The sequence below is a fragment of the Hyperolius riggenbachi genome, chromosome 10 (assembly GCF_040937935.1).
Source record: "Hyperolius riggenbachi isolate aHypRig1 chromosome 10, aHypRig1.pri, whole genome shotgun sequence".
Taxonomy (NCBI): Eukaryota; Metazoa; Chordata; class Amphibia; order Anura; family Hyperoliidae; genus Hyperolius; species Hyperolius riggenbachi.
Window position 1 is genome coordinate 92,496,361 of NC_090655.1, and position 17,918 is coordinate 92,514,278.

The 17,918-nt window shown below is 46.5% G+C and overlaps 1 long non-coding RNA gene across 2 annotated transcripts in view; it reads right to left on the minus strand.

Moving 5' to 3' along the window:
• LOC137535644 (uncharacterized) overlaps nt 1-17,918 on the minus strand; it is a 357,455-nt gene that overhangs the window by 209,155 nt on the left and 130,382 nt on the right. For both annotated transcript variants that reach the window (XR_011024422.1, XR_011024423.1), the window contains one exon: nt 7,516-7,588. This is a non-coding gene — a long non-coding RNA (uncharacterized lncRNA). The remainder of the gene's footprint in view (nt 1-7,515; nt 7,589-17,918) is intronic.

Genomic DNA, 17,918 nt, shown 5'->3' on the forward strand with positions numbered 1-17,918 from the left:
GGATTTTCCATAATGTTCATGTATGAGTTAAAACGTTTGTACAGTATTTAGTTTAAATTGCTGTTGCCACTTTGCGATAGATAAGTGACTTTTGGGTTGCAGTTTGGGCACTCTGCCTCCAAAAAGGTTCGCCACCACTGTCCTAATCTAATGTCCCACCATTGCTAGGTTCATGTAAATTTGTCTCCACCCGTTACCACACCTATATTCTGGTCCATGGCCCACCCATTTTTCGGTGCGGCACGATAAGCACGCCGCACAACGTGATCCTCATATTTTTGGCACGCTAGCTGCAGTGTGCTGAATTCTGCTGCCTACAGTATGTACAGTATACGCTGTTCTCTAGTGCCTGCAATGTGTGCTGATCTACCTCCAGTGTGTACAGTGTAAGGTGTTACTCTGTGCCTTTACTGATTGTAAACCAGCTATATTGTATGCTGATCCCTGCTACTTTCAGTATGTACAGTATTAGCTGTAAAGCCTGGTACACACATACAATTTTGATTAGCCAATTTTAGCTCTGTTCATCAAATTCATTGTCTGTTGGCCCACTTACTGCACGGGGGTGGTAAAATTGGTGGTCAGTGATTGACCAATTAAAATTGTATGTGCGTATACATCTTTGATCTATGCCTATACTGATTGTAAATTTTCTAAATAAAGGACAGGGGGCTCCATCCAATATTTCGATGGGCAGGCCCGTTATCTGTAGCTTACACCGCTGCTAAGTTCATGTACATTTGGCCCCACCCATGGCCACGTCCACTCACCTCATGACCACGCCCTCCCCACCTGGTGCCCACAGGTGCCCCCGATCTCCAAGGACCCTAGAAACGCCCCTGAATAGCACACTGGCTGGCTGTGAGTCTGTGACAAACAAATTGCTCACCCTCAGCCATTCCATTCCTCCTCAGTCAGGACAGTATTGCCACCTCCTCCCTTCTGCTGTGCAAGTGAAAACATTGCTGCTCTCCTGCCTTCCCCCTCCTCACTCACTGTCAGACTCATCACACAGCACAAGTTGTTTTTCCCCAATGATTACCTCTTCACCTCACTCTCCTTTCGCTTCTCCTCGTACTCTGACTGTATGCTGTTAGTGTAAACACAGTACAAAAATGCTGCCCCTGTAATCTCTGCGCTTGATGCAAATGTTTCACCTAGCTTCATGAGAGAACCCGGCCCTGTCCATAAAGCTACCAATGCATGGCATGTGCTCAGGGCCGGATTACTGACCAGGCATCAAAAGCAGTCGCTTGGGGCCCCATTCAGAGTCAAAGGGGCCCCATCAGCACATAAACCAGCTCTCGCCCTCTGAGCAGTGCAGTAACTATGGAAAGATGCATATCATTTTAAAGCTCTCTTTCTCCTCTTTCCAATTATATATAAAGTGCTGTTGTGGGTATGCTTACAGGCATACCCACAGGCACTGCTCGGAGTCCCTTTAAGGGCTCTGCCTCTGACACAGGAGACGAGGGTTTTAATCTTGGCTCTGCCTGTTCAGTAAGCCAGCACCTATTCAGTAGGAGACCTTAGGCAAGTCTCTCTAACACTGCTACTGCCTATAGGGCGCATCCTAGTGGCTGCAGCTCTGGCGCTTTGAGTCCGCCAGAAGAAAAGCGCGATATAAATGTTATTTGTCTTGTCTTGTCTTGTCAAATGATGCCGTGCGCTGCTGATTGTCTTCAGAGCCAGGCTCTCCTCCTAGGTCCCCCTCCTGCTACTGTGCACTCTGCCGCTGCCCACTCCTCCCTCCCTTCCCACAGAGAACCACAGCTGCAGCAAGAACAATAGCAGCAGATGGCAAACGCTCACTCACCTATCCTCTAGCGATAGAGATCCCGTCATCTAAAACCCATCTGTCTCTTCTACAGTGCAGCCGCTCGCTCTGAACTTCCTGATTCTCAGATCAGACAGGAAGTAGGAAGTAGTAATAGTAGTAGTAACAGAGCGGCAGCACTCTAATGTAGACAGATGGGCTCCGGATGACGGGACCTCTATTGCTTGGATCGCAATAGGTGAATGTGAGTCATCTGGTGCTGTCATTCTCCCCCGCTACGGTTGCCTTCTCTGCTGGACTATCGTATTCACTTGGATGGAGGCTGCATGGTGGCTGTCTAGTTTGGGAGGAAATCAGTTGTTCGGTGGTGGGAGTGGGTATGTAATTCTGTCTGGGGAACGTCTTCCGGTTTGGCGGTGTCCAGAGCTTTCTGCTATTGCCAGGCTGGAGATGCACGGGGAAAGTGCTGCTGTTGTGATATCTGGTGCCCTCTTCACAGGGGTGCCCCAGCCCCTGAGTGCAAATGTCCCAGCCATTCATCTCTCACTCTTCATTTTGCCACTGCTATTCCCTGCATTGTGCACCCACAGAGGAAAGCGGGCTGTTGCCCATAGCAACCAGTAGCTCGGCTGCACCGGTGTGTGCAGCATGTTGCTGTGCAGCTGCATCTTCTGATTCTATTACGACATGATGGGGGGGCCCAAATCAGTTACTTTGCTTAGGGCCCCATTTAGCCTTAATCCGGCTCTGCATGTGCTCTACATCGGAAGCCTTACGGTAGAGCAGGCGTCAGGAACCTTTTTGGCTGAGAGAGCCATAAACGCCACAGATTTTAAAATGTAATTCCGTGGGAGCCATACAATAGGTTTCAAACTGGGACAGTGTGCATGCACAGCAGAGGGCTCACATCCCTGTTGCCATGGTGATGTGTACACAGTTGATCCTTCGGGCAGCGGCAGTGTCAGACACGTCTTTAGCTTCTCTTGGGTTTCAGCAACATCAGCAATTTCCCCGAGAGCAAGACAGGAGAAATACCGACTAACAGATTGTACAATTAGCTAGCTGACTTGGGGGTTGATTCACTTTGTAGGACGAGGTCCCAGCACTTTGTCCCAATAGGCTGCTTGTCAAGTGACAAGCAGCCTATTGGGCCAAAGTGCAAGGATCTTGTCCTACAAAGTCACTGGACCTGACAGGATCCAGGTTGGGACAATTGGAGCGGCCGTTAGTTTTTTGGGGGGTGGAGCGCGAGTAAGTTAGCAGGGCATGCTACGACAGTAGCATGCCTACCCTGAACATTTTAAATGTGTAGCTTAGTGAATAAACCCCTACTGATCTGTCTGTGAGCCAGATGTAGCCATCAAAAGAGCCACATCTGACTCCCGAGCCATAGGTTCCCTACCCCTGCGGTAGAGAGTAGCTGTATTTAAGTGAAGTGGAAAGGCGATGGGAGAACCCAGCGTAGGAGCAATCCTATTCAATAGAAATATTGATTTTAATATTGAATTTAAAGAGGAACTTTAGCGAAAAGGGGGAACAAAAACAAAACATTGGCATGGGTGGAGCTACTGTAGGTAACTTTTCTTCAATAATATCATCATCATTTGGACAATCTGCTCTGCTAAAAGCCTCTGAGTTCTGTTTGTGATATTTAAATGTGGTTCCTCTATTTGCTGAACTAGTTAGCCTTAACTTTTCCCCTTAAAGGGGAACTGAAGAGAGGGGTATATGGAGGCTGTCATGTTTATTTCCTTTTAATCAATACCAGTTGCCTGGCAGCCCTGCTGGTCTATTTCTCTGCAGTAGTATCTGATTAAAACCAGAAACAAGCATGCAGCTAGTCTTGTCAGATCAGACTTATAAGTCTGAACCACTGAAACACCTGATCTGCTGCATGCTTGTTCAGGGGCTATGGCTAATAGTATTAGAGGCAGAGGATCAGCAGGGCTGCCAGGCAACTGGTATTGTCTAAAAGGAAATAAACAGGACAGCCTCCATATACCTCTCTCTTCAGTTCCCCTTTAAAATAAGGGGCCCATACACCTAGTGATTTTCCTGCCGATATACAGCAGATTCGATCACTGTGATCGAATCTGCTGTGAAATCGTTGCGCAAACGTTGACAGAATGATCGATTTATGTCCAAAATCAATCATTCCCGTCGATCCGTCCGTGCAGAAGATTTTTCTCGATCGCCGGATTTGATCCGAAAGGGATCTATCTGTTGGTTGATCTGATTGCAAATCGACCAGTGTATGGCCACCTTTAGGCAAAAAAATATCTAAAGCTCACCATACAAGCCACTGTACATTGCCAAGGGAGAAGATAAAAAAAAATAGATGAAAGATCAAGAAATGATTGATATTCGCCATGTAATTAATTCAGGTTGTTTGATGCACAATGAGCCTGGACGTCGTCATCTTTACTACTAGCAGGCAAGAAGGAGGAGGAAAAAAAATAAAATAAAAACAGCATCAACTGCCATTTATAACCATACCCACTAACATTGTGATAGGCTAAAAGGTTGTTTTTTTATAGCTCTATATATGCACATAAGGAGATACTGGCTGCTTGGCAGTTAGAAACGGCTGTTCTTTCCCACAATGCAACAAGGTTTACAGACAGGAAACTGTCAGGACCATGGTCATGATGACATCACACTGTTGGAGGGAGGTGTTTCACCACAATATCAGCCATACAGACCCCCTAATGATCTATATAAGAAAAGGTATAGATTTCTCATGGGAAAGGGGGCAGGGGCGTAGCAATAGCCATAGCAGCTGCTTCTGCTATGGGGTCCTGGAGCAAAGGGGGCCCAGGTGGTACTTCGTGTATTCACCATTAACTTTCTTATGTTTCTACACCCTCAGTGCAGATTTTGCCTCAGTGGTCCTGAACTATGTGCAGTGTTGATTCCATGAAAATGTAAATTGCTCAATGAACTTTTATCCATAGGGTAGGGGCAGGCGGCAGTGCTTAAAGAGACACTGGAGTGAAAAAAAAATTATTATAACATGAGTTGGTTGTGTAGTATGGATAATTACTAGAATATTGGTAGCAAAAAAAAAATATTCCCATATTTTTATTTTCAGGTATACAGCTTTTTTTTATATAACACTGCATCATTCTCTAATATGTGCAATTTACACATTATTCAGCATTCTAAATGTTTTTATAGAACAGGCAGTGAACTTTTGACCTGTCCTGAACTATTCTCTGCAAAAGAAAAACACAATACAGCTGAGATAACCTAATCAGAAGTCAGAGCTTTCTGCTACTTTCAAAGTTGTAGAGCTCAGTGGCTATTTGCATAGATAACAACTGGAGTTTCTTAACTCTTCCTGTACTGGAAACCAATGTTAGACTTATGTCTCTGCTGCTGATGCTTTATTTCTTAGCTGTACTACACATACAAATCATATCAATTTTTTTTTCGCTTCAGTGTCTCTTTAAGAGTGAATTTATCTGAGGGCCCCATGAAAGTTTTGCTATGGGGCCCCATGATCTCTAGCTACTTTACTGAAAGGGGAATTCAGCTACTGATTGGGATGAAGTTCAATCTTCGGTTAAAGATCCTCTCTAATATATAATGATCACAAATCAATCATTTTTAACTTTTCAGTTTGATTTTGTATAGATGCAGAGCCAGATCATCCACAAGGCAACTTAGGCAGTTGCCTAGAGCCAAGAGAGAAAGACCAGGGGCCCGTTTGATGCTAGCCCCCTGCAAATCTTACCAAAAAAGCCAGATCGCCATGAAAGGGGGGCCCCAAAGTGGTTTCTTGCCTAGGGCCCCATTTCACCTAAATCCATTCTTGTACAGATGCAATTGTTTTACAAAATGACAAGTACTATCGGACTATTGAAATTGAAACATGTATAAAAGCGAGCAAGTGAAAACAACCACAAACATTTCTAGCTTTGACTTTCTTCCACATAGAAATGTCCCTGTACGGTACAGAATGCACATGTCCTCTTTAGAAGCCTTCCTTATCTAAGATTTGTTTTGTAAGCAACTTTGGAAGACTTTAAAATACATCTCACAACTCTCAAGAGCTTATGAAAAGTTACTGAAAGTTGAAGCTTGCATAATTGGAGCTCGCTGCAATTACAGTGAACTGCTGGGATGTCCCCTGATGCCAAACACAGCAGAGCTATCCGAGAAGCAGAGAACGTTACAGAAAACTTGGCTCATACAGAAAACAATAACATGCATTAAGCTAAACTTTCACTGCCCCGTCTCTGGTTTCAGACTGTTTGGAACCGGAGCTGAAAGGGGCACTTAATGTGAAGAGAAGCAATGAGCAGACAACCGTTACAGGAAAACTCCATGGAAAACTCCATGGAGTTGCAGTCAAATTAAATTGCATTCAGATCTCGTCAGGTGTTAATAAGCTTTGTTTTTTTTTCATACACCTGATGATAACCTCACTGTTAGTACTTGGCACCCAATAGGTTTTCTAACAATGCAGACAATTCCCAGCAGCAATAAACAATAATTAGCTCTTCTCCTGTGTTTTCTCACAGAATTCGATTTCTCTCATGTTGGAAACTCAACGACAGCCATTACACATTAGCGAGGGGGCTGACCAAGTGTCCTCACCAAAGTGAAACGGCCGTCGTTCGGTCTGTCTAGTGTCCCCGCACCCACCTCCTCTCCCACGTTTGGTTCACCTGAAATCATTTACACAAGTGTTACCGATAAAAGTGGCACAATAAAAGCTATACTTGATGCTGGATGCCTGCCTTCTGTTTTTCTAGAATGGTGAATTCATGCATGCTTTTTTCCTTTCTTGGAGAAAACACACGCACAGTGGAGATCCCATAGATGGCAAGACAAGGTGACTAATCACTTACTATTACTTTGAAATTGAGTGGTGTTGAGGGCTATTACTCTGCAATACAGTGCCTTGTAACAATGTGCATGGAGTAGGAGCGCCTCTGATGTGCCCATACTCTAATGCACATTGTTACAAGGCACTGTGTATTGACCTGAGGAAGCGAGCTAATACCCGTAAAACGCGTTGTCTGCATTTTGAATAAAAACATTTTATCTTGTGGAGCTGGTGTTGTATCTTTCGGAGAGGTAAGAGTACACGTCTTGTTTATGCATTTGCCATACCACTACAAAACTTATTTTAATATTCTTGGTGTCCATACACACAAATTTCCATCCAGATCTCCTCTTGGAGGTAATAGTTTTACCAAAAACTATAGGAGAGAAATCATCCAGCACGTACCTGGAGAACAGAGCGGGGACTGTTTATTCCCCAAAAGCCTATACAGTGGTTGCAGGGATCTGCAACCCATCTTTGTGAGTATAAAGTTATATACCTACAATCACCCCTAAACTAACGTTACTGCACCATTGGGCTCCTGGTCTCGCTTTGCTTACCATCTAGGTGTTCCTAGAATCCGCCACTTGAAAAACTTTTCTTATAACTATCAGTATTAAATGAGGTTATTTAAACTACACATCAGTTATTTGTATCAGTACTAATGTCGCTGGTTGTCCTGATTGTACAGTATGTTGAACTGCTCATGTATCTATGCTCCCCATTGTTGCATGTTTTGCATATTGTATAGCGCTACAGAATATGTTGGCACTCTATATAAAAAAATAAAAATAAAAAAACACACACCACCACCACCTTAAAAGTAGAGCAAAAAAAGCAAATAAAGAAAGCAGTCAGGTGTATAACAACATTATAGTAGTAACCGTGGTCCATAAAGTCCTACCTTTTAAAATTACACTGTGCTCTGCTGCTCGACCTCTCTGGGCTCGCTCAATAATTATTTATTGAAAGAGGACCTGTAAGGAGAGAGGCATGTAAGCTGCATGATTGAGCGTGTCATTAAACTCAGCGAAGCTGTGGGGGTGAAAAGGCATAAAATAAAATTTTAATCAATGTACACTTGAAGTTAGAGGCGTATAGAACCTGGTATACACACATCCAAATTTGATTGGCCAATGACAAGGCAATCCACTTTTCTACTTCTACTATTCTACTAATCTACTTCCATATAGTATGAGAGTTTACCTAAACAATCAGTTTATAGCATATATACTCACATATAAGCCTTTCGTGTATAAGCCGAGGTACTCACTTTTCCCTCAGAAACCAGGAAAAAGCAATTGACTCTCGTATAAGCCCCCTCCCTAATATAACCCTTCCACAGTATCCAGATGTGCCCCCAATATAAGTCATTCCCTCTCCCCATAGCCATAGCCAGATGTGCCCCAAGGATAATACAGCTGTGTCAAGACGCCACTAAATCGCATCAGATATGAGATGCAGTAATTACCACACAGGAAGCATCCTGGATCATTGCACCACTGACACATTGCTAACTTTGCTCCTCAAGCCAGGGGACACTGACAGGAATTCTTAAAGCGGACCCAAACCAAACATTTTTTTAATTCAAAATATTTAGTTGCACCACTCTGACACATATAAAGATAAATAAATACTCCTTCAAGCCTATGAGCATTTCAGTGCATGCTTTTCACTATTCTCTTTTTATAACAAGTGGCAGCCATTAGCAATTCCTCCTTTGCCGGACACCTCCTACTCCACCAGTCTGCCGAATTCTGTCCCGGCAATATGAAAGGAAGGGAGGGGTTCCTCCAATAAATGTAAAATATGTTATATTTGTCATCATGCAGCTGAAAAAAGGCTGATATTCATTATAATAATTTAGAAAATAGATTTTATTTCTGAAATCTTGTATTTTTAATTTGGGTTCACTTTAAGCAGCTCACTCTGCCTGCACACCATGTTGCAGGGGATGGGGGCCACGGTCGGACACAGCAGGGAGTCAGCTGGCAAGAGCAGGATCAATAGTGCAAGATCCTTACGCTCTTCTAACAGTAACAAAACCTGTTCCACCATCCATTCTTCTCACTGACTCGCATATAAGCCGATTGGGTACATCTTCAGCACATTTTTTTTGTGCTGAAAAATTAGGATTATACGCAAGTATATAAGGTAGTAATCAAAACCTGTTGGCCTCCATACTATAGGGAGGTGATAAAGTTAGCCAAAATCCAAAATTGGATGTGTGAACCAGGCTTAAAACTGTTTAAAGGGAACATTTAGGCCAGTTTTACACTTGAGGTGTGCATTTGCAGTGCGATGCCTCATCACATCACACAATATTACAAACATATGACCTTGCGGAAGAGTAGGCCAACAGCGTCAGGTGCATAGCACTGCCCCCACCACCGCACTCCTCTCACCCAGTGGCGTACTTCCTGCTGGACAGGAGCACACTTGTATGAATCCTGCATGCTTTGCGGCACGTGGCTGAACTGGCCATTGAAGTCAATGGCCTGCTTAAGAATCACAAGTAGTTTGCTTTCATTCATGTTTTTCCTTTGCAATTTCCACAGCAATTTAAAAACGTGTGCAAGCAGCATGGTTGGAAACCCAGAGCTTTGCAACCTGCTAAAAAACGCCCATAAAATCGTGTCCTCCCAACCTTAATAGAGAAAATTACAAAGTAAAATGACATTCTTTTTATGCCACTGTAGATTTGAAGGAACGACAAAGAAACATTTGTAAAGTGCTTTTCTCCCATAGGACCCAAAGCACATAAGCTTGTCTCAGATCGATACATAGTGATTAGAGATGGCCGGCGAACTTCCGGGGGTTCGCGATTGCGGAGAACTGCAAACTTTTCCGGAAGTTCGGTTTGCCCCCATAATGCACCATTAGGGTCAACTTTGACCCTCTACACCACAGTCAGCAGGCACATTGGAGCCAATCAGGCTACACTCCCTCCTGGGGCCACTCCCCCCTTATAAAAGGCAGGCATCGCCGGCCATTTTACTCACTCGTGTGCCTGCAGTAAATAGAGAAGGGACAGCGGCTGCTGCTGCAGACTCTCATAGTGAAAGATTAGTTAGGCTCTTGTAGGCTTGTTAGCTTGCTGATTCTTATTGCTAAAATAGCACCCCACAACAGCTATTTTGAGAGCTATTCTTGTTCTTGTGATCTATTTTTTTTTCTGTTTGTCCCACTGACACTTGTGTTGCATGGACAGCCTTGATAAGTCATACTGTGTGTGTGCCACTGCCAGGCCCAGCACATTCAGTGACTACCTGTGTGTGACAGGTGCACATTGTAATACCGAGTACTGCATATACCTACCTACCTGTTCACAGTGCACCCACCTACCTACGTGAGCTGAGTGCATGCAGGGTCACTGTGCCTGTCCGCTACCTGTCTGTGTGTGACAGGTGCACATTGTAATACCCATCACTGCATATACCTACCTGTTGTGTTCAGTGCACCCATCTACCTACATGAGTGCACGCAGTGTGATATACCACTCCGTGCATACCTGTTAACTGCACATTGTATTAATCAAGTCAATGCATACCTTTCACTTCATCCCCCCCCCCCCCCCCCCCCGATATGGACACAACGGACAAAACAGGCAGGGGTAGAGGCTGACCCAGAGGAAGGCCACCCGGCAGGTCTGTGCGAGGTCATGGTGATGAGATTTCGTGCGGCCCTGGCCCAAAGTACAGTGCTCAGAAGAATGCACGTCCCATCAACTCCCAAGATTGTCAGGACCTGGTTGCCTATTTAACACAGAACACCTCATCTTGCGCAGCCACCAGCCCTACTACAAGCACCACATCCATTGCATTTGACACTTCGCAGGAGTTAATTGGTGGGGAATTAACTGATTCACAGCCATTATTGTTACAACCAGCTGAAGGCACTAAGCAAGTTACACCACCTCATATGTCTGAGTTAGGCGGCGACACTATGGACGTAACGTGTGAGGAGGAGGATGATTAAGTACTTGCTGTTGGTGCAGTTTTGGAGGTGTCTGAGGAAAGCGAAGCTGGGCAAGATGATTATGATGATACGGATCCCACACAAGTTCCTAATAGACAAGATCACCAAGGGGACTGTTCAGAGGGGGAGTCAGAGAGGAGTAGGAGGAGACGAGTTCCTGAAAGAAGCAGGGGAGCTCGTTGTCAGAAACAGCTGGTGGCATTGTCCGGCGCCATGTATCGCCACCTATTGACAGCCAGCCAACATGCCCTTCAACGTCAGCTGCTGATGCCACCATAATGCCATCACCCCAGGGTGGCTCAGGGGTTTGGAAATTTTTTAATGAGTCTGCCTCAGATCGAAGCAATGCCATCTGTTCTCTCTGCCTCCAAAAATTGAGCCGTGGAAAGGCCAACACTCACGTAGGGACAAGTGCCTTACGAAGGCACATGGAGAAAAGGCACAAACTGAAATGGGAAGAGCACCTGAGCAAAAGCAGCACACAAAAGAAAAGCCACCCTCCTTCTCCTCTTCTTCCTTCAGGTGCAGCATCTTCAGCCGCTTTCTCCCTTGCACCTTCACAGCCACCCTCCTCCACTCTGCCTCTGACCTTGAGCGGTTCCTGCTCCTCCCGCAGCCAGGTGTCCATGAAGGAAATCTTTGAGCGAAAGAAGCCATTTTCTGCCAGTCACCTCCGTGCCCGGCGTCTGACAGCTGGTGTGGCGGAACTGTTAGCTCGCCAGCTGTTACCATACAAGCTGGTGGACTCTGAGGCCTTCCGTAAATTTGTGGCCATTGGGACACCACAGTGGAAGATACCAGGCCGCAATTATTTTTCTATAAAGGCGATACCCAAACTGTACCGTGAAGTTGAGAGGCAAGTAGTGTCATCTCTGGCGAAGAGCGTTAGGTCAAGGGTCCACCTGACCACAGATGCCTGGTCTTCCAAGCACGGTCAGGGCAGGTACATAACTTACACAGCCCATTGGGTCAACCTGGTGACTGATGGCAAGCAGGGAGTACATGGCTGTGCAGCGGACTAAATTGTGACACCTCCACGGCTTGCAGGCAGGCCTCCTGCCACCTCCTCTCCTCCTGCTACATCCTCTTCTCTGTCGTCCTCCTCCTCATCGGCTGAGTGGCAGTTCAACTCTACTGGTGCTGCAATCTCCTCTCCAGCTATACAGCCCCTTCTCCCCAGGGCCTATGCTGCATGCCAGGTACGATGGTGTCACGCCATATTAGACTTGTCTTGCCGCAAAGCGGAGAGTCACACTGGACCAGCTCTCCTGGCTGCTCTTAAACAGGTGGATAAGTGGCTGACCCCGCACCAGCTGGAGATCGGCAACGTTATGTGTGACAATGGCAGCAATCTCCTTTCCGCTTTGAATTTGGGAAAGCTGACACATGTACCCTGCATGGCACATGTGCTGAATCTAGTCATTCAAAGATTTGTGTCAAAGTTCCCAGGCTTAGAGGATGTCCTGAAGCAGGCCAGGAAGTTGTGTGGGCATTTCAGGTGGTCTTACACGGCCATGGCACACTTTGCGGACATGCAGCGGAGAAACAACTTGCCGGTGAGACGCTTGATATGTGAGCTTGACTCACTAATATTTGACCCTGGTCATGTTCTCTCACCTGCTAGAACAGGAGAAAGCAGTCACCCAATACCTGTACAATTACAGTAAAAGGACACAATCTGGGGAGATGGGGATGTTCTGGCCCAACAACTGGACACTGATGCGAAATGCATGCAGGATTATGCGGCCGTTTGAGGAGGTGACCAACCTGGCGAGTCGCAGTGAAGGCACCATCAGCAACTTGATCCCGTACGCTTACTTCCTGGAGCTTGCCATGCGTAGAGTGGTGGATCAAGCTGTGGAGGAGCGAAGAGGAACAGTTACGGCAGGAACAGTTGTGGGAGCAATTTACATCAGAATCCATTTTAATTAGATGAGTCAGTTTAAATTAGTCAATAGACTTGAGGCAGCCAGTATATAAGTCAGGTGAAACTGGTCAGAAGCACACACCTTTCACTCCTCTCCAGTATGCATTGTTATGTGTTCTTTGTCTTGGGGGTGTTGTGTGTGTGTGTGTGTGGGGGGGGGGGGGGGGTGCGCATGGGTCCCCCGGCAGTAGTGTTGCACCAGGGTGGAGGGTTTGGCTGCGCTTCCCCCCCCCCCCCCTCCCTCGCCCCATTGTCGGTGTGTTCGCTCCCAGGATACACATGTGAACTACAGGTAAGCAAATTACGCAATAGTAGGGCATCGGTCCTTTGGGGGGGGTAGGGGGGGGCACATGGATGGTTCTCTTTAGGCGTAGGCCACGTCTGGGGAGTCACCGTCCATGTGTTCTTGCTTCCCCCCCCCCCCCCCCCAGAGAGGCAGTTGAGGCGCTCCCGGGCAGTAGATGCTTTGAGGGGGTGTTTGCGCTGCCCCTCTTTTCTTGGGGGTACAAGGAGGCGGCGCCCCTGTTGAGATGCAAGTATTTGCGTGGGCCAACTCCTGCAGGAATAGCAGGAAGGTAGCCTTAGATCCTGCATAATCTGGTAGGCAAATGCAGTATGCAAACGCTTTGCCATTTTAATTAGAGGAGAGTCACTTTAAATAAGTCAATAGACTTGAGGCAGCCAGTATATACAGTGGGTTGCAAAAGTATTCGGCCCCCTTGAAGTTTTCCACATTTTGTCACATTATTGCCACAGATATGCATCAATTTTATTGGAATTCCACGTGAAAGACCAATACAAAGTGGTGTACATGTGAGAAGTGGATGGAAAATCATACATCATTCAAAACATTTTTTACAAATAACTGCAAAGTGGGGTGTGCGTAATTATTCGGCCCCCTGAGTCAATACTTTGTAGAACCACCTTTTGCTGCAATTACAGCTGCCAGTCTTTTAGGGTATGTCTCTACCAGCTTTGCACATCTAGAGACTGAAATCCTTGCCCATTCTTCCTTGCAAAACAGCTCCAGCTCAGTCAGATTAGATGGACAGCGTTTGTGAACAGCAGTTTTCAGATATTGCCACAGATTATCGATTGGATTTAGATCTGGACTTTGACTGGGCCATTCTAACACATAGATATGTTTTGTTTTAAACCATTCCATTGTTGCCCTGGCTTTATGTTTAGGGTCATTGTCCTGCTGGAAGGTGAACCTCCGCCCGAGTCTCAAGTCTTTTTTCAGTCTCCAAGAGGTTTTCTTCCAAGTTTGCCCTGTATTTGGCTCCATCCATCTTCCCATCAACTCTGACCAGCTTCCCTGTCCCTGCTGAAGAGATGCACCCCCCGAGCATGTTGCTGCCACCACCATATTTGACAGTTGGGATGGTGTGTTCAGAGTGATGTGCAGTGTTAGTTTTCTGCCACACATAGCGTTTTGCATTTTGGTCAAAAAGTTCCATTTTGGTCTCATCTGACCAGAGCACCTTCTTCCACATAGTTGCTGTGTCTGCCACATGGCTTGTGGCAAACTGCAAACTGGACTTCTTATGCTTTCTGTTAACAATGCCTTTCTTCTTGCCACTCTTCCATAAAGGCCAACTTTGTACAGTGCATGACTAATAGTTGTCCTATAGGCAGAGTCACCCACCTGAGCTGTAGATCTCTGCAGCTCGTCCAGAGTCACCATGGGCCTCTTGAATGCATTTCTGATCAGTGCTCTCCTTGTTCGGCCTGTGAGTTTAGGTGGATGGCCTTGTCTTGGTAGGTGTACAGTTGTGCCATACTCCTTCCATTTCTGAATGATCGCTTGAACAGTGTTCCATGGGATGTTCAAGGCTTTGGAAATCTTTTTGTAGCCTAAGCCTGCTTTAAATTTCTCAATAACTTGATCCCTGACCAGTCTTGTGTGTTCTTTGGACTTTACGGTGTTGTTGCTCCCAATATTCTCTTAGACAACCTCTGAGGCCCTCACAGAGCAGCTGCATTTGTACTGACATTAGATTACACACAGGTGCACTCTATTTAGTCATTAGCACTCATCAGGCAATGTCTATAGGCAACTGACTGCACTCAGATCAAAGGGGGCCGAATAATTATGCACACACCACTTTGCAGTTATTTATTTGTAAAAAATGTTGGGAATCATGTATGATTTTCGTTCCATTTCTCATGTGTACACCACTTTGTGTTGGTCTTTCATGTGGAATTCCAATAAAATTGATTCATGTTTGTGTCAGTAATATGACAAAATGTGGAAAACTTCAAGGGGGCTGAATACTTTTGCAACCCACTGTAAGTCTGGTGAAACTTTTCAGAAGCAAACACCTTTCACTACTCTAAAGTATGCATTACATCAGAATTAGAGGTTTCCTCAACACCTGCGGCAGCACAGAGGGGGGAGGAGGAGGAAGAGTCGTGTGGGGAAGAGGAGTCAGACTCGGATGATGAGGAAGGTGTTTCTTTGGAGGAGGAGGAGGCGGCGGCAGAAGAACAACCGCAGCAGGCTTGTGCTGCTCGACGTTCCTGTGGTATTGTTCGTGGCTGGGTGGAGGAGGAGGACTTACCTGATGTCACTGAGGAAGAGCAAGAGGAGATGGATAGTACGTCTGCATCCAACTTTGTGCAGATGGCGTCTTTCATGCTTTCCAGCCTGTTGAGGGACCCCCGTATAAAAAAACTCAAGGGGAATGAGCCGTACTGGGTGGCCACGCTACTAGACCCTCGGTATAGGCAAAGTGGCGGACATGTTACAAACTCACCAGAAGGCAGAAAGGATGCCGCACATGCAGAACAAGCTGTCATCTATGCTTTACAATGCGTTTAAGGGTGATGTCACAGCACAATGCAATAAAGGTACCACTGCCCGTAATCCTTCTCCCATGTCCACGCAGGCAAGAACAGGACGCTCCAGCGATCTCATGATGTTGGACATGCGGACATTCTTTAGTCCTACGCCTCGCCTTAGTGCTTCCGGATCCACTCTCCACCAATACCTGGACCAGCAGGTAGCAAACTACCTGGCCTTAAGCGTGGATGTAGACACTGTGAGCAGCGATGAACCCTTGGACTACTGGGTGCGCAGGCTTGACCTGTGGCCAGAGCTGTCCCAATTTGCCATCCAACTTCTGTCTTGCCCTGCCTCAAGCATCCTGTCAAAAAGGACCTTCAGCGCAGCTGGAGGCATCGTTACTGAGAAGAGAAGTCACCGAAGTAAAAAAAAAAAAAAAAAAAGTGTTCAGTATCTCACCTTTATCAAAATGATATATTTAGTGGTAGTGCATTGTGGGTAACCACAGATGCTCACTTATAACTGAATTATTGCAAATTTCCTTCTGTTTTAAGAAGGTAATTACACCAAGCGTTATCAAAATGAATGAGGCATGGATCCCGGAGGGCTACTGCCCGCGCGAAGACTAAGTCAGTCCCCACACACAGCATCTCTGCATGTACGCCATGTGACTGGCTGCCTGCCCAAAGACTAAGTCGCTCCCCACACAGCATCTCTCCCTGCAGGCCGCTTGACTGCCTTCTCCGCCGCCACCAAAAGGGTCCACAAGGACTCCAGGCGGATTCCTGAATTTTCAAGGCCGCTTTTTCTGGCTGCAACAACAAAACAAAAAGGCATGTACATGTGCCAATTCCCCTTTGTGATCATTACCTTGCCGCGGTGAAGGGGCTTGCATATCACAATGAAGCAATGACTGGCGGCTATATGAGTGTCTCGGGTTGGGGGGGGGGGGGGGTGGCACACCAAAGATAATAAGGTGGTTGCTTCATTGTGGACAGACCAAATTTGATCAGCTGGACAGTCACTGTTGTTCTATCATTGAGCTACCACAGCCCGGCGACCATATGGGCTTGAAAACCGCCACGGCCTGTACTCTGGCCATGGTGCGCACCAGTCCAGCACAGCCTTCACTACGCAAACAGCTGTTTTCGGTGCGTTACACAGTGAGTTTGGTCTGTCAGTGTGAAGCAGAACTCTAATTACACTCCCTGATTGATGTATACACATGCAAAATGTTTTAAAGCACTTTAACCTCTTGAGGACCATGGTGTTAAACCCCCCTAGTGACCAGCCTAATTTAACCTTAATTGGCCACTGCAGCTTTAAGGCCAAGCTGCAGGGCCGTATACCTCTGCACACAAGTGATCCCCCCCCTTTTCTCCCCACCAACAGAGCTCTCTGTTGGTGAGGTCTGATCGCCCTACGTGTTTATTTTTTTTTTGAAAAATATTTGTTTGTTTTTTTAATATTTTTTGCTATTTTCTTATTTTTTTTTTTCTAAACCCCCTCCCTCCCCCCAGCCGGCCAATCACGGCGATCGGCTGTCATAGGCTTCTGCCTATGAGAGCCAATCGCTCTCTTGTCCCCCAGAGGGACAGCCGTGTCACACGGCTGTCCCCAGTGCAGCGCTGCTGCTGATCGCAGCGCTGCACATGTAAATACATGGCGGTTTCGCTGTGTAACAGTCTCCCGAGCGGCAATCGCCGCTCGGAGACTGAAGGCGGAGCTTAGCTCTGCCCACCAAGCGGGAGATGCGCGCGCAGCCTGCGCGCGATCTCCCGTAAACTGCTGCCCCAGGACTTTACGCCAATTGGCGTTAGCTGGTCCTGGGGCTGCCGCCGCGGCCACGCCCATTGGCGTGACGCGGGCGGCAAGCGGTTAAGCCTGCAAGTTAGCATTCAATGTGATTTCTGCCCTTAAAACGCTGCTTTGCGTCTAATCCGGATTTTTCCCAGGGACTTCCTCCAGGTGTCAGACCCCTTGAAACATCTTTTTCATCACTTTTGTGGCCAGCATTAATATTTCTAGTTTTCAAAGTTCGCCTCCCCATTGAAGTCTATTGCTGTTTCGCGAACCTAAAATCGGAGGTTCGGACCATCTCTAATAGTGATGTGTACAGGGAAAATGCCAGACTAAACAGGTGGCTTTTCAGTTTTGATTTAAATGTGTCCAGGGTTGGAGCGGTCTTGATTAAGTTTGGCAAGGCATTCCACAGGGTAGTGGCAGCATGACATACAGCTATGGCTCCAAAGGTTTTTATTTGGACTGAGGGTGTTCAGGTTATCGGATTCTTTTGATCTGAAGTTGTGGGAGGTGTGACGCAGATGCAACAAATCCTTCAGGTATCCGGGGATAGGTCGTGTAGGGATTTGAATGTTAGCATGCCAATTTTGAAAAGGATTCTCCATTTTATGGGTAGCCAGTGAAGTGAGCAAAGGAATGGTGTTATGTGGCAATGGCTGGGTTGGCTTGTTAGCAATCTTGTGGCAGCATTCTGTATTAGCTGCAGGCGGTGTAGGTCTGTATTTGGAAGGCCTGCATAGAGGGCATTGCAATAGTCCAGCCGTGATGTGATGAAGGCGTGAACTAGGGTTGAAAGATGCTCTGAAGGAAT